We start from the raw sequence: 18,690 nt of genomic DNA, 5'->3' as shown, positions 1-18,690 counted from the left end.
AGGGATTATATTCCATCTCTGCACTATTCTTTCTTTAGAGCTTTCATTAAATCAGTTATTCCACCTCCACTCCAATTTCTTTGCTGCGAATATGGAAGGTTAATATGTCATTTACAAGAGAAAAAAGACTGTTAACTCACATTGCCAAACAGAATCAACAGAGACGAGTAACAAAGAAAGGCAAATGAGAAAATGCCCAGATTATGTGGAAAATTCTTCACTACAAGACTGGGAGGAATTGTGATCTAGATTTTGGGTTTAAAAGCATTTTGACACTTCAGCATAAAACATTTTTATTCCTTCCTAAATATGCTTAAAATCAAAACTTAAACTACAAGAAAAATAATAAATATCACTGGTTTTTCCCACGTGCTGTTTTTCAGTGAACCTCATTCCATATTCTAGTCTCTTCACCTAAACCGAATAGGTACTTCGAAGTATTTCAACAGCACTTTTTTCTCTAGCAACACTTAGAGCAATATGTCTTCCTAGATCCCGCACAACAACATGGGCAAGAGCCCAACATCAAGCCTGTTTTGTAAACACCTTGAATTTGTTAATAATTATAGCCAGTTTTCCAAATTCATGATGTAAATCCCAGTGTCGTAGTACATTGAAATATTTGCTTCATGATACAGACCTGCCCTGATTTCACAGACCTCAGAACTCTTCATTAATGTTCCTTTCTAATCTGTGGATGTATGCATATATATTGAATATGGAGCCTGATATAAATCCATTGACATCTATGGAAGGCTTCAATAGAAAGTAATTTGGATTGGTATATGCAACCTTATACCTTTAGGCTACTAATCAGCTTGCAAGCATTAAATTCAGCTGGCTTAAACAATATATAAAGAATATGGAGAGGCACTTGTATAGTATTCATCAAATAAATCAAATACAACATAGAAACACTATCACAACACCCAAATCCAGGTGTTTAATGATGAGTGTTATAAAATTGGCACAACTTTAAAAGCACAGCTGTAATTAGGATATAATTATCTTATGCAAAAAATCCATTTCAGAGCTATAATTCTTTGCTGCTAGCGACAGGAACAGATTTTTATTCTTTTCCACTCACCTTAATTCTGCAAAGTCTGTGCAGCTATAAAAGAATGATGTGGATTCTAGTCCAGCTCACGGATCTAAACATTTTTTTTTTGTAACTGATTGAATAACAGAAATTTCTTGTGAAGAATGTAGCTTTAATTTTGGATCTCAGAGTGAAAAAACAGGGCTGGAAGCAAACACACCTATTATTTATTACTGGATATACATAGTATGAAAATAATTGAAAGAAACAAGTATGCCACAGGTATTTGTCAGTTACACACCTGATTAGCATTGAGATTTTCTATCTCAAGGATTTCATCACATCAGAAAGACACTATAGTATCTGAAAAAATTCTACTCATGTATGAATGCAACAAAACTAGGATGCACAGGTTATGTGCTGAACAAGCTTGCATAGTACATTCTGCATAGACATCCACACAAATGCACATGTATACCATATGTATACTTATATCTTTCAGATCACAGCCTGTTGCCATTCGAATACAACTGCAAAATTGCACAAAAGCCATATTGTCAAAATTGGCACAAGGGAGGCAAAGATATCGCTACAGATATATAAATCTCTTTCCATCAGAAGTCTCTTTTGATACAGAAGGAAAAAAAAAAAAAAAACAAAAAAACAAAACAATAAGAAAAACACACCATTAAAACCCACTGTCCTGTGTGAAGAATCCTTCCTGAGCAAAACACGCTGAATACAACTAAAATCCCCAAAACTTCAAAAGACTTGCTATTATAGTGACTTAAAATGCTTAAAACCCCACCCAGCCTCTCTAATTTTTTCTCCCTTCTAAATTTTGAATGCAAAAGATCAAATAAATATGATCCAAAGATATTCCAGGATTTAAAAATCACAACATATATATAGGCCATATGATTTGCAAAGCCTGTAAATTAATATCAGCATCTCCTTCTGAGACAAATGTCTATTTTTGAACCATTTTTAATATTTTATATGCACATAAAACTGCAGATGAATTTTCTAGTAGCCATAAAATTATTATTATTTATTCACAAAATGATTAAGTAATATTAATAAATTAAAATAATGGAAGTCTAATAATTCAGTTTGTCCTACAACAACACTAAAAGTGAGTAAAAAGACTCCATCTGGCCATTGCAATTAAAATCTCCTACATTATATTAAAAAAATTATTTGGAATTAATACAATCAAGTGTATCTGCCAAAAAATCCTTTGCTCTAAAGGACTGACTAAACTCTTTTCAACTCTACCATGGCCTCTGGCCACGAGAGAGAAGCTGCATTGGGTTACACAGCACTATTGAGACATCTTCTTTAAACAGGAATTTTTAAAAGTCATGATCCCCTTTTCCACTAGATGTTCCATAAACACTTGGGAAATGAATCACTCTTTTTCCATAGAATATAAGAAGAAAAAAAGCACTCATAAGTTGAAAAAAATAGCTGTATTTCTTGAAAGAGACAAGATGGCTTTCTGTAATATGAAAGCTCAGCTTAAAAGATATGTTAGATCCACAGAGATCTATTGCTTAAGAATGAAATTCACCCTCTGTGTAAAGAACCACCACAAGATTTACCTAGTGATTAATGATGATTAAGTGGTATTTTACAGATTTAGGTAGGACATAACTGAAAATGGAAATTATGCTGGCCCTCTTCTATTAGCATTAATATTACGATGTAGAACTAACTCAGCATATCAACACCCAAGTTACACATCATGAATTAGCCAAAGTGAGGATAACTGTGTTGCAAAATAACCCCTTCTAGACCCAGTTTATTACTTTGCTCTCTCCTTAATGGTATTTAGACTTCCCAAGCTGTATTTCACAATACTTTTAGAAGCTAAAAATCAGTTGCAGAAACCTTAAGTCAATTGTAGGAATGTAGCATACAGACAAAATTGATTGAAACACTCCAGGAGGAATGGCACTGAGTTCAACCTACCTTCTGTCCATGTCACCCATGTTTAGCCAGTAAGTCACACCAACAAAACAAGTCACATTCAAACTGGAACAGGCTTCCTAGAGAAGTGGTTGATGCTCCAGGCCTGTCATTAGAACATGTTTTAAATTTTGGTCAGCGCTGAATTGCTCAGTTACTTAGACTAGATGATCATTGCACAACCCTTACAACTGAAATACTCTATTCTTCATTTTGCCACTTCTTTAACAAAATCTAGCTAAAGTACCAGTGCCCTAGAGCTAAGGAACACTTCTGGGAGAATGCTTGGAAAGTTACTTGTATTATAACCCATAGAAGTTGAAAATTGAGGAGCCTATGATGGAATTTTGAGGCTAAGATGGTTTGCAATTGACTCAGAAATCACTGAAAGTCCTGACCTTGCAGTGACGAGACAGTTCCGCTTATAGTGGTGTGAATGCAATGGATTCATCCAAAGGCCACAATTTTTCAAGAACCAGAGTGTTAGCTGGGTTCTGCTTATGTCCCTAATTTCTCATGGCAATGAGGAGATGAACCATGGAAGCACTTTCTAAACTCTACAGTTAAAGTGGATTTCAGCTGAAGGAGGGATATTCCACATAGAAGTAAGCTGCACTGGTTTATTGACTCAGGAAATTTCTGTTCTCAAAAGGTTACTAGAAACTCTCAAGCCAAATCAATCTCCAACTAAATTTTACTGTTTCTGTACCTTTCGCTAATTCTTAGTAGGAGAATAAGAGAGAAATGTGCACATTGTTTTAAACTGTTCCTTGTCCTCTCTTTTTTCTTTTCCTGCTAGCAGAATAGAGAGGAGGAGACAGAAACTGCAAATTAATTATGGTAAAAGATTATTTCCCTGAGGTTTTTCAAGCCTCATTAAAAAACCTCAATTCTCATCAATTTTATAATCCAGTAACATTTGTTTTGAGACTTTGTCTCTTCCCCAAAACAGAGAGAGTGCCAGTAAACTCAGTTCAGACTCTGTATTAATCAAAATAACATTGAGTTCAGCAATTATTAAACCCAGTTAATAAATGTGGAATCTGCGACATATACAATAAATGATGTAATTTGTTTGACATGCCTAGTGGTCCAATGCATTAATTAGAGGCCTGACAAGTTTATGGGAAGTGTTCTCTACACATAGGAAAGCTCAGATCAGGAAACATTTATACAAACAATATGGTACTCACAGCCTGAAATAGGAACAGAGGTTGTTGGATGGAGGAGTTAGAGCATGACTGAGTAGCTATAAAGTTATCTGGGAACATTTAAGTCAAGAACTATGATTTTTATCTACAGAACGTATGAGGGGTTTGGTAGATCTCTAGACTTACTCTGTAAATTTGACAGGAAATAATTTATTGTATGCAATGCTGGTTTTTCAGATGCTAATCATGCCTTTGGTTTTGGATGTGAAAACATGCAGGTTGGTTTTGATAGATCCCCCTGTCGTCTTTTGTGGGTGGGGCGAAGTTAAGAGTACACTTGAGGATTTGGAAATAAAACTGCAAGCCATCCCCAAACAAGGAAAAATAAGGGGGGGAGGGGTGTGGAAACATGGATTATGGTGAACAATGAATTGAGTGTGGCAGAGTTTTCCTCATAGAAGGAGACTGGTAGATGTTGGGGAAAAAAAATCTTCATAATTATTGACACTTCTGTTGGAACAAGTCTAAGCCAAACCATTAAGCTGTTCAACCACGAAAAGATGATTAAAATTGTTTTCAGAATCTGGCTATGGTTTTCTTTTGGAAATAAAGGTGAGATGGAAAATGGAGCTTATGCATGGATAAACAAAACACAAAAAACATGTTTTTATTTTTAATTGTTGGGTTTAGGAGGAGGAAAGTTAAGGTAAAAGAAGGCATGGGAGTATTTCTGTGGTGATGAAAACCTAATGTATTATTTTGCAATTAAAACATCTGAGGCATTTCTTCATTATAATGACAACATTGAAAAAAAGCTCAAGGGTAGGATTCTCAGAAACAGTGATTTCCAATAAAATACTATCAATGTAATCAGCATGCCAACTAAGAAGAGAAAAAGGCAATAGTGAACTTGCATTATCTTAAAAAAATGTTGACTCTCTAAAAGACAAAAAATAAGACAAATAACCCCAAGCCAAGAAAGAGAAAGGCTTTCTAGTAGCCAAAAGTGAAATTAGTTATTTCTGAGGAGGAAAAAACTAACCAAACATTTCCCAATATCACCCTTTGTAACTGGAATAAAACCAGATTAGTTTAACTGTGTTGAGCTAATAATCTTTTTTTCATGCTATGTTTTGCCTTTATGCATACATCTTGTTCCAATTTTGGTTTAATCCATTCCCATTTCCAAACAACCATAACGTTCATATAGGTTTGCCATACATCAGATCCCATCTGTCCTCGACATTGAATAAACAAGGGGCCTCTGATGTTCTTATGCACTTCAAACCACTTTGTCATTTCCAGTGATATACGAGCCACGCTGCAGTGACATGCAGTAATTACTGGTTTGTGGAAGTACCTTTCTGCTTCTTGTCTTGATGTAAGTTTACCATAGAACAAATTTACTGTAATCTTTGTGTTAACTTTTGCTTCCTTACAGAGTGAGAAAGAGGTCAGCAAAACAGCACAGGAGGCTGAAATAGAAATCCTGCACATACAGAACCCTGACAGCCCAAAACAAGGGTTTGTCTTTAGCAGAAGAAAACCAAATCATACAAACCCCATCCAACAAACCAATGATGATGAGAAGAACGTCTTGAAAACAAATATTGTAAGGAATTTGTTAACTGATGGCCAGATAGCAGCTTTGTTGTGGTGTTTTGTGTTCATCCTATTACATTTCAAGGCTGCTATTCAAGGCTGTTGATTTTTGGCATTGTCAAAATGAAACAGATTATGTGGTACCATATGTCAGAGAGCTGAAGCAAAGGATTCCTGGTCTAACATGTTTGCCTTTCCTGTCTAAAGGGAATATTAAAACCAATGGAGCAGGTGAGGTGGATGGGCCAGTGCAGGGTGGGAAAGGTGTTTTAGCTCTTGTCCAGGGTCTCAGCAATCCTGCTTGCATGTGTGAAGACAAATGTCTGGGTGTTTTTGCCCCTACCAAAGGCAGGAAATAGTTCATCTTTTCCTCCAAGACAAAAAGAATAACACAAAGCAAACCCCTTCAGCAATTACTTTTTAATGTAAATGCATGTTTATTTCATGCCCTCAAGCCTTTTAGTCCTGGTTGTTTGTGACAAACATTCCACAATAGACTCTTTAAAGTCTGGCGTATGTGCCAGTGCTAAAAAACATGCAGCAGAAGACATAAGACAATTAAAATGAAAGACGACAACAACATGCTGCTAATGGTTTTAAATTATTACATTGTAGAATACTTACTGGTACACCATGGAAGAGCTACCCCCACAGCTCTACACAAACCTGTGCTCTATCAATAAACTAATCATTATCATGTAATACATTGGCTTTCTTCTAGTGATGTTTGTGTTACACACTCCAGCATCCTGTAACTGTGGCTAAAGGAAGGACACAGCTACACACCAATTAGCTCAGGTCTGTGCTTCAACATATGACAGATGTTCATGGTCCACATCCTGAGTCAATATCCACTGAAGAAACACCATTGATTGACTTCTAGGGTTGAGCTGTACTCAATAACTGCAACAAGATGACCTGCATGCACCAAGATGACAGGCTGCAGGCACCTGAAGTAACTGGCAGAAGAACTGATTTTTAGGAGCAATCTGACCAAAACAGTATCAAAGGTATACTGTGAATCAACTCACAGAGGACCCTGTGGACTGTAAATTGCAGCCACTGGTGTGCAAGCTCATTTTCAGTGCTGGCTTCCTTATTCTATGACAACATTGCAGTGTTCAGTGATCCCAGTTCAACTGAATGTCCTTAACAGCCAGTATTCTGACAACGGGATTTAGGCACCTGCATGATGTTGGTATTATTTGCAGAAAGCTACCTACACACAAATAAATGTACAAGAATAATCAATAATATTTTTCTAATTCAGCAAGGAATAACAGTGGATTGTGATTAACTTGGCTCTACAGCATGAAATCCAGAGAAGTTTCAATGCCTGTTCTTTCTCTTTAAGTTTGGGGCTTTTTAGGTAAAAAGGGAAATGAAACACAGGAATGTTTCAAAACAACTATTGCCAAGTACCTAAGGGCTCTTCTGGGAAGCAAAAACACTCAGGTTCAAGTCCTCTGTCTGCCCCATTCTATACAAATGCCCTTGTCACTATGTTACTCACTGCTACTGGGTATCTCACTGCCCTTCATACAAATGGTAAAACTAATACTTTTAAATAAAGGTGTTTAAAAGTCATATTTCAACAACTTGCTGAGTGTAGCTGCAGTTGGATTTAATAGATGTCACCGCTTTTTGAGAGATAAGTAGTGAATTACATCCTCTACTTTAAGTTCTACCAAGAACTAATTTTTCTGGTTCTTCTCTTATGCAATATCTGTGCTTTATAAATATTACAGGAAGAGTTTTCAATGCAATTTTAAAAATAAAGATAGCACATTCAAGAAAGACCAAACAAAAAAAATAATCTTAATATTGTCCCTTTATATTACTGTCAAAGCTAGCAGCAGAAGCATATTTTCCCCTATCCAACTTATATTTACATAATGATAACTAAGCACGTTAATTCTAAAGACACTCCAAGCAGCTCAAGAAAGTTTTTAAAGAATAGGAAAGATTTTCACAGAAAGCAAAAAATTTTAGTGTGGCTTCTATCCATCCTTCCTTCCCCTTCTCCCAGACTTAATTTTTTTAACCAAAATGAAACCACACACACACTTGTCCTCAGGTTAACACCATGAACAGAAGTAGTTTTAAATCCCATGAAACAGACAAGTCTCTATGAAGTTTATCTGCTCTAAATTATTGAAGTATTAGAGAGACTTGGAATTCTTAAGCAGTCATGAAATACATTTGTCAGGAATAATAGCACAGTTTTAATGGAAAAGAAATATGACTTTCAGTGTCTTGGTAGCTGGGATCACAGCAGAAGCTTGTCTAAGAGCCCATAAGAAATCTTCAAAGAAACCATGCTGGGTTAGTGCATGAAGCAAGTGCTATGGTCACTGGCCCATCCTTCATCTCCAGAACTCAGTAAGAAGTTAAATCCCATTTTCTTGTGGACAACTGCTAAACTTTTCCCTGTCACAGCTCACCCTTATGCAGGCTGAAACCCATCTGGGAACCCAAGCACCCACAAAACTCATTGCAGTGTTCTTTAAAACTGACATACTCAAGAGCACTCCCTGCTTGCAGTTTCTTGTATAGTGTCTCCTGTCCCTCCTGAGTCACATTCAAAAACTTATAAACCGTACTAGAAAGTGAACAGTATCGACTTACATATCTCTGCTGAACACAGTGAGAAAGCTGATTAATTGCTTGTACAACCAGACTTTGGACAAAGAACTCCCATTGAAAGCAAAAAAATTACCAATAACACCAATGCCTTCCATTCCCTAATTCAATTTCACACAGGAATAAGGTATTTGTATGAAAGATGCAGCAGTCTACACCTTCCTCAGAATGTTGTTGCTTTTGCACACTTTCTTTGCAGCCTCACACCCACTGTGCAGTATCATTAGAGCTAAAGACAAAGTTCCTGGAATTCTGTCTCTTGGCAGAAAGTCCAGGATGCAACTTAAACATTTTTTTCCAAAGTTCAAGACAGCTGGATGAATTAATTATCAAAATAAATCTCACTATGCATTGTCTAAACCATCTGAAGCAGATAACCTGAGAGGGGAAGGAGATTCTCTGATATAAAGTGTGTGGGACTATGAACAAGTTCACTAAAACCCTGAAGAAACTTTCCATCAGCTTTCATTTTTTTGCATAGGCCAAATTCAGCAGACATTTAAGTATAGACTCTGCAGAGTTAATTTGGAGCCTGAAAAAGACCCAATATCTATGAAAATAAACTTGGATAAAGCTTATAAAAAACCCAGACCTATTAATACTTTAAAAAAGAGGATATATTTAAAGTATTGCTGGTGAAATATTTATATAACATGCAAAGACCAAACTACTGTAATGTATGTTTCAGGCAAACCAGAAATCCAGTGCTCAGAAGAATAAACATTCATAAACTCTGCAATCTAATTTTATACAGCAACAAAAATGTACAATAAATTTCACAGTCCAATTGATCCTAAAACCATTGGCATTGCCCCAGCAATTGATTTAGTCATTTGATCAGCTCTAGAAAGGGATGGGGAATATAATATTTTAGTGGACTTCATAAATTCAAAGCCTCAGCTTTCAAGTCCAACCAGTAATACAATAAACCATCAAGATCATAAATGGAACAACTTGAGTTCTGTAATTACAACATGGTTTATAATGTAATAATTTAGCAAATGGCAGACATGCTTGATTTACGCAAGATGCAGAATAGCAGGTTGTTTCTCATCAGAGCTGCAGCAATATATTTTCTAGATAAATATTTAGAAAAACAAGTTTTTGCGTCTCAGCCTCTCCAAATGGTGATTGCTCGCCTGGCATTGTCCAAATTCAGGGGGTTTCACTTTAAAAGTGAAACAGATATATTTCCTATCTTCCTTAGACTGATTTTTGAACCTGGTGTTTGTGTGTGTTTAGCTATATGGAATGAAAAGGTTGGGGGTTTTTTCCATGACAGTAGGACCATTAAGTACTTAAAATAGTCACAATATTTTGCATTGCCTGGTCAGTCTACAAAGGCTTAGAAATCACACATCATCAGCCCATCTGCTGTTGTGTTTCTGCAGGAGGTAACAGGAGAATAACATTACCCAAGATGCCCACATATGTATATACATATATACATATATATATACCCCTACCTCCTCACAGGGCATTTCTGCTTTGGGTGCTTGTCTCCCTCTCCAGCTTTGAAAGACAGGGCAGGGCACAAGATGCTGGCCCAAAACAGCCTCCCAGTGGGGCTCTCCCTCAGTCCCACCAGCACTCAGGGGAGGCTCTGTGCACACCACTGCTTCCTCAGGCCAGAGCTCAGTTCCTGCTCTTTTGGAAGACAACAAATGTGCTGAGAAAAATGTCCTACCTGAGAATACAGCTGAAGCTACACAGCCTCTTACAGGCCTGTGGCTTTATGGCACCATCACAGCTAATGCTCTCCAAGGGCATTTCAAGAGACTTCTAACACATGAGCCTGCATTTTCTTTCTTCAAATTTTATTTAAACACACTTTTTGAGGATTGATTGTTTGTTTGTTTGTTTTCAGAGACACCAGCAGATCATCCCAAAGAAGATCAGGTAATAGATGCTCTCACTCAGTTTTAAATCTAACCCTTCAGCTACACTCCCAGAAACATCTGCTGCAAACAGGTACGATGAGTCCAAACCCATGTCTACCTTTGCCACTGGGACAGCAGGGTCAGAGCACTTTCCAGGTTAGTGATAATTTTGTGGATACAAAGGCTTATTAAAAGTGGCTTCCAATTTGTGAAAGGTCAGACTTTTAAAATGATACACTGAGAACAAGAAAGCCTGCATGCCATTTGGTAGAGCTGCAAGTCAAGCTGCAACCACTGTGGCTTTCAGGAGAGTGTTTCAATTCGTTTGGGCTTCACATCACAAGCTTGTAAGCAGAGAAAACACATTCAGCTTGCTGTGAACTGGGAATAAGAGAAAAGGGGTTATTATGTTTGGCCACTGATGTGTTGTTCACCTCAGAAAACATATCTGTACTGAGAGAAAAGAAACCTTAATTCTCCTGATACCAATACATCCATTTTCATAAGTTCATTTCAAACTTAAGGAAAACCCCAAAGCCAACAGAAACAAACCAAAGCACCAGCCCCTACAAAATCAGTTTTACTGTATTGAAACCCCCACAGCTGTTCCCAGGTACAGTACAGCAAAACTTGGGAAGTTTTGCAGTACTCCTAGGAAGCTGGATTTACACAGCACAGATTCACCTTTTTGAGCAATGCAGAGCAAGGGAATTACTCAAGCTGCTGCTCTTGTCCATGGATAGGTTCATATTTGAACAGGAGCAAATACTACAGCAACATGTAATCCTGTGTGAGCCACCATTCTCCTGTTAGATATGTCTATTGGGCTCTAAGAAAACTTTCCACTATTTACTCTATGGAGAATTCTTACATTTTGGTCAAAAAATCAATCTGCATACAGATTTTCAGAGGAGACAGTCAGTTCAGGAAGTAACCCCATTTAAACTCACTCTTTCGTTACAGACCCTCTGCATCAAACACAGAAGTTTAGAACTCATGTAGGAGAGTCTCTACGCTGTCCTATGCCTGTACACAGGCAAACAGTTGTTCAGACGGTAGTGAGCTGGGATAATATTCAAGAAGCATCCTAGTCCCAAGGATTTACAGGCTTCATAAAATTTATTAGCTCCAAACTTATTGCAGCTTTTAAACAGAAAGTCATGTATTGCTTAATCCTCTCTGTAAAAAACAAAGTAAGAATTCCCACATGAAGAAACTTGCCAGTGGCGTGAGCTCCCCTGGTGACATGAGAGATTCTGGGAGGCAGTCCCACAGTCTGGTCTGATGTATATTCGCAGTTCAGGATAGCATCATGTGAATACCTGCCTGTGATGGCAAGATCTCATCCCTCTGAATGAAAGGCACCTGCTGAATGGTTCAGCGTGAAGGTGGAGGCTAATGTCACCACAGGCCTGCATGAAATGGCAGTCTGACAAATATCATCAAGTATAAGACTTATTTCCATTAGCTGTTACTTCTAAAGAGTCCTCCCCATTTATTAATCTTCATTTCTAAGCACTTCCTAAAAAAAATAAAAAGATCCTCTTGAGTTTCATCAGAAATGACTTGGATGATCTTCTGTTAAAAGAATGACTTTTATCCTCATTCAAATACATATTGTATTGGCTTAGAAACATCAAAGAGGCAATGTCTTTACATATTCTATTCCTAAGAAAAGGAGTTCTTTCTTTATTAACATTGGTAATGTTGAATCTTATAATGAAAAATGCACAAAAGCAATATTTTTGATGAATAGGTAATAGAACAGCACCAAGTAAGAGAGCATTAATATATTTTTTTCCCAAAGACTCAGATAATACATCAGGAAGGTTTTGAACTGAGATGAAGCCACAAGAAAGATGAGGTCGGTGGTCTTCCACTTTCCCTGTTACAGCCCAGTATTTGTATTGACCTTGAAAAACTATCACACAGTTCAAGCGCAGCTATCAACATCTGATAGTCAGAGCCCACAGCCAACACAGCAGAAGTGCTTTCTCTCAGGCCAGAATTAGTTTGCAGGGGATAGATAATGCTGTCTGATCATACCAATATGCAAACATTACCTAAGGCAATTTCTTGAATTAGTTGTGGAACAGAGTGGCATATTACACATAACATTTTTGTAGCCATTGATATTTTTAGAGTTTTTATTACACCAGCAACTGTTCTGCAGCAGTCTACAGCGTTTTCTGGTAGAGGGTGGCCACGTATTCTTTCTGTCTCTGCTGTGTGTAACACAATAAAGCCTTTGTGATGTACCCCAGAGAACCTATTTATGCACTCGGATTTTGAACATTCCTTTCTCTTTTTGTCATCTTTCACCATTGTCTTTGAACCGCTCTGATAATACAATAATAAAGGGCCATATAAGCAGTTAGATTGGAAAACAAAAAAGGAGAAAGAAAAACAAAATTTTAAAATAAATCAGGCATGACACTCCCTACATTTTTCATTACTTGATTATAGTTAATAGAAATAAAAAAAAATCTAAAATTAATTTGAAAAATGAACTGTCTCAGTTGAATTCTAAGAAGATTTCTGTTGAGGAGTGCAAAAGGGATGTCATAGGAAAACACATTGTACTGGAGTAACAGCAACATGTTTTGGCATCTGTGTTGCCTCTGGAATATGCCTTCAGATGTATATACAAAAAAGACATTACTTTATTCTTCAAAATGTTTTTATTAAGCTTTGAAATTTCAAAAATCCCAATGAAGCACATTTGGGAAATCAAGACTTTTTCTGTAGTGATACCTTCAAACCATTTTCTTTTACATAAAAAGAAAATTTGTGTTTTGGAGTGATATACATTACAGGAGTAAACATATTCCTTTCTAATTCTTCCACTTTTCCTTTATTTTATAGTAAAAGAAAGAGTTGATTCATAATAACAGTGCCTTGAAAAAGTAAGATGTGCTGAGATCAGAGTTTGTATGGACAGTAAGTATCTATGTGAAATGGCAGATGAAGAGTAAAGACGTGTTAAATAAAATCAGCATGAAAGAAAAAGCAGAGCAGTGTCAATAGATCTGTGAGAGGCACTGCTGAGAAACTGCACCTCACATTCATCCTCATGAATCTCTTGCTTTTGTGCACAAATATATTTTCCACAGAGGGTTTAATCTTCATCTCTATTCAAGACCCAGTTTTCTGCTTATTTGTCAGCTTCTCCCCCCATCATTTTGGTGCCTAAAATTGCAAGCTACAGCCCCAGCATCAGAGCTACAGTCACAGATGTGAACCATTCAATTGCACTGGCCAGGTTCTTACTCCATTTGTATCTCAAGTCCTTTGCAAAAGCAATTCTACTGCACTCATTACATTAACTGACATAAAATTTGCCTGCCTTCCTCCCTGTTTCCCTTTTTCATATCTCCCTCTACTTGTCTGTCTTTATCATGTACAACACTCACAGCAAGGACTTTCTCTTTTCAAGGCTTGAAGCTTGTATCATACAGGGACCTACCATAGATAAATAAGACAACAATTTAATCTGCACTCAATCACTCTGATCTATGGAAGATCAATGTCTTGTTTGAAGTGTGGTATTACATTTGGAAACAGCAAACAAGAAGCTAATTATTTTTTGTGTTTGTATCTGTCACTCTTTCCTACAGATTGCACCACTGTCTCAGTCTGCTGACTTTGAGCTTTAGAGAAACAAGAGACCAACAGGGCTGAACTATGTTAGTGGGGGAAAAAAAAGTTCAAACAAAGAGAAACAGTAAATCTAAAGATCTACCACTTCTGATGTAGTGGCTCAGAACACAAATGTAATGCTAAGTTACATAATGAAACACTGGCATTTTGGTGATTATGGAGTTCAAAAGACGTCCACAGTCAATCAAATTGGAATTAACAAATGGAATACAAACTGCATCAGGATATGTAAGTGAGAAGAGAGAAGAAGAAAAGAGTACTGGGATTAGCAGCGAACTCACAGCTTCAGTAGGCTCAGAGGGTCTGTAACAGCTACTATAATTTCTGCATGAGAATAAACACTTCAGAGATGGGAAGAGGAAAAAAGAGAAAAGAACTAACAATGAAAAGAAAGGGAGGCAGCAATCACTCCCTCTGCTTTTAAAAAGTAAGCCATTAGCAGGAAAAAGTTTCTAAAGTTACTTTCAAAATCAAGAATCATAACAGCTCCCTGTGCTGTTATTAACCAAAGATTTTGTCTTAAAAGGGACTAGGAGAGAATTTTCTCAACAATTATTCAAAACTCTGCTTTTAATGTACAATAAAAGTTATGAAAACAGAATTTGCACATGAGACTTTACAGAGCTGTGAAAAATTAAACCATATGGGAAATAGCCAAAAGAAATGTTTCATATATTTTTGTAAACATTTTGTGTATGTTCCAAAACAGAACACTCAACAACAGCTGAGATGCTTCCCTGCCACTTATGAAAGTGAAATCTCTCCTGAGGATGGAAAAGATGGTATTTTGCTCCAATGTGAATCCTTGCTGTTTCATCTGCTGTTGGATTCCACACCAACAATAATATATATACCCCAAGATACACATTGACAGCAAAATATGCGGGTTCAAGAATAATCACTGCATCACAGATTCACATAAGGGATGATATTTGTCAAGACAGACTGTGAAGTAACTGAAGCATTGACACAAACAGACTGCAGTCTGCAATCACTACCCTGCATGGCTGGCTGTTACTACTCCAAAGAAGAAGCAGAGACCTTCCGTGTTCACCATTCCCACTGCTCCCTGACTATAGGCATTTCAAGAGTGCCTAGGAGATTTGAGTAAACCAAATCCCACCATTTTGCTAAATCCCTACCCATTTGTTTAGCATTTAAGAATTAAATTCCCGGAAATATAATTACATCCAATAGAGACTTTAGGCATTTACTGGCAGATGTCCTCTCCTCCTGCTTCATTTCTGCTGCAAATGGGGTCCACTGCAAATATTGCAGTTCTTGAGTGCATGCCTTCAAACCATTGCTTTCTAAGGATGACCAAGCATGCCTTCCCTTGCCATGAAGAACGCATGGGAGAAGCTGCAGGACTCACTCAGAGATATGGAGGCAGCCTGCAGCAAAGCTGGAAGATGGGTTTTTTGGCTGCACAGGCCAGGAACAAACAGCCTGTTTGCTGCACCTCTGGTTCCACCACAAGCCCCACAGATGTTCCAGCCCACAACAAGACACTGCAGATTTTCATTAGGGGCTTTTTTTAAACATCTGCCACCAATTAATACATAATTGTGTTTTCTTTTTAAAAAATAGGACAGAAGATGCACAAGCCATAAATCCTACCCAGTTCAAAGATACAGCCCTATTTAATTATTATACAGCCACAAAAGAACAATTCCTGAAATCTTCTAACTGAAAGGAACACACTATAGCCACAAGGTCAACAACATAACATGAACTCTCAATTGACAATGCCAACTGTATTGAAATAGAAATAACAACTTATAACAACAAAGAAAGGGACAAATGAAGGATATAACCACACAGAGAAGAGATAGGAAACAGAGGGGATGATTTACAGGAGCGTTTACAAGAATATCCAGGCTCAACAGAACAAATCCAATTTCCCACCTCCTGAGACCCTAGCACACCATTACCTTACCTCGTCAGTGGAAGAGAAAGAAGGATGAAGGCATGGGAGGAAAGCTGGACAAAGTCATCCCAACACTGCTGTGGGCCTGGCAGCACCAATCTGTCAGACTCATCTTTGCCTCAAAGAGAGGCAAAATAGTAGAGGTGACTAAGTAGCATCAGAAATGAGATCTCACACTAGGAATGCCAAGAAGAATTGGGATATAACTTGTCCAGAGAGGACAACAGTAAGATCCGTCAGTATTAAGGGTGATTAATGTGATGCTGGATCTCAAGGTCTAACTTTGAGGGGCAGCATCAGCAGAGTTCAGCTGAGATTTCAGGGTCTGAACCAATAGAATACCAAGATAACTAGGAAGCAGTAAAGTTCCTGAAGCTGGCATTACCATGCTTACCACCATCAACTTGTCCACCCACAATGAAAATTTCAGAGAAGCTTTTGGGTCTTTGTCATGGCTTAAGCCCAGGCCGTAATTCAGAACCACTCAGTCTACCTCTCCCCCGCTTTCTTGCCCCAGCTCCCGGAGGGATGGGAAGGAGAATTGAAAGAATGTAACTCCCATGGGCTGAGATAAGAACAGTCCAGTAACTAAGGTATAACACAAACTACTACTGTTGCCACTAATAATGATAAGGAAAATAACAAGGGAACAGAATACAACACCTCACCGACTGATACCTAGCCCAACCCAACAGTGAACCAGCCCAGTTTACATCATGGGCATGACGTGCTGTGGTAGGTATTCCAAACCTCTTTGTCTAGTTTGGGTCAGGTGTCCTGTCTCTGCTTCCTCCCGGCTTCCCCTCCTCCCTGGCAGAGCATGAGGTTCAGAAAGTCCTTGGTCAGAGTAAACATTTGAGCAGTAACTAAAATAATCCATGTTATCAGTGCTGTTCCCCGACCGAAAGCCAAAAACATGGTGCTGCACCAGCTACTAAGAAGGAGAAATAATGACTGCTACTGCTGAACCCAGGACAGTCTTCCTACCTTTCTCTGCAGTAACATTGTTATGAATATCGCTGTTGTTGTGAACAGAAAGCTGGAAACACACAGAAAGGTGGAAACAATGAGTCCTGCTTTGGCTGTACTCATTGGAGACAAAGCTATGGGTTTCTGTCATGTATAGACTTTAGGTAAGGGATGTTTTTAATTTTTGTCTTCAAACTTTCAAGATTTCCTCCTAGTCAGAGCTCTTTCTCCCAAAGAAAGATGACTGCACAACTGCAGCGTTATAAATTAGTGGTCAGTTCTGACAGAAGACGACAGAAATTTTTAGGATTCTCAGTCCACTTACACTTCACAGACAAAACATTTAACATGAAGAGGGGAAGATGACGATTGCACTGAATGAAGGCTGTAATAAGTTTTGCTGCTTATTCAGACAGCTGCATATTGCACAGCTTGAATGCAGGAACTGGGCCACTATTTCTGTCACTCAGTCACTGCTGTGCTATAACTTTCCTATATTTCAGCAGCATCTAGAAACACCAGATGTAGTTTAAGTCCTGTGAGATTACACAGAACACAGGCCTTTAGAAAAAGACCAGTTGCCTTCACTCAGCTGCCCAGGTTTAGGTGACACGTAGTGTGAAAGTTGCTCTCAGCCTCAGAAACTGACTGCTCCAACTGTTCTGTTCTTTGAGTTTGCTCCTCTTTTTTTTTTTTTTTGTTAACAGAAGGAAAACCAAGCCATTGTACATAATTTCCCAAGATTCAGCAGAAACAAACCCCTGATTTTCTGAAGTTGAGGCCACCTCTTCACAACACTGTAGATCACCTACCTTCCTTCAGTTACTGCAGTCCCCTTCTTTAACAGCAAGCAACAGTGGCTCCTTCTTTCTAGGCCACCAATAACTGTGGTTAGGGGTTCCTGTGGTACTTCTGCATGGAAAATTATGGGAGAAGCCTTGCTTAGAGCTGTAGACACCTGTGGTGTTAAATCCTGTCTTGGATTTTAAAACATTTCCAGAGTCCATCCACAGTGAGCTGGCAATAAAGAAAATCAAAGTATGTAGGAAATGGTCAATCTGATTCCCCAAATGTCACCATTAATCTAATATGTGCAACCCACAGCCTGTCATATGGAATACCACAAGGCAAGGACACCCTGTATGAAATGCAGTACTCTTGTTAATCCATGCAATTACTAGAAAATAATACATTAGATAAGAAGAATACCAGAAAACACAAGAGTGCTGTGCTAAGCAAGATTGCCCATGGCTTGTTTAAAGCTTTTACATTACACAACATGGAGATGCACTGGCGTCTGTGCAGTCTACATGACCCCTGGGCAAACAAAGGTGGAAGGTCCAAGACATTTCAGTGCAACTCTGTCTAGCTTGGAAAGTTCTTAGTTGCATCTTGACTGCCCTCCAGTCACATAGGTTCAGAGGAGACACAGAGATGCTGGATTTGGATAGATGAAGAAAACCATGTTGGTCAAATCTGAAAAAAAATCTCAGAACCCCAGATCTACTGGGAAGTTTTTCAGGACTTTAAATAATAGGCTTAGCTTGTGTCCAGGATTCTACTGTATCCCCAGAACCAAGGATTTTTACAGCACAAATGATTTGCAAGCACAAAGGCAACTTGAGACAACCAGAGAAAATTAAAGGACTCTCACCTTGCAAGGAAAACTCTTTTGCTTGAAATGATTCATCCACCTGAGCTCAGTGCTGAGCAGTGACTTCCCTGCACCTCTACACTTTTAGTTCCACTTTTGAGTATCTCCTATCTGCTACTATCACTGCAGTACTTGGAGGCCATGAGTTAGGCTGGGCTTTGTTAACCAAAATCAGACTTGATGAGACCAGT

Source organism: Melopsittacus undulatus, chromosome Z, assembly GCF_012275295.1.
Source record: "Melopsittacus undulatus isolate bMelUnd1 chromosome Z, bMelUnd1.mat.Z, whole genome shotgun sequence".
NCBI lineage: Eukaryota > Metazoa > Chordata > Aves > Psittaciformes > Psittaculidae > Melopsittacus > Melopsittacus undulatus.
The sequence above is the reverse complement of the archived record's forward strand: the minus strand, read 5'-3'. Positions refer to the sequence as shown.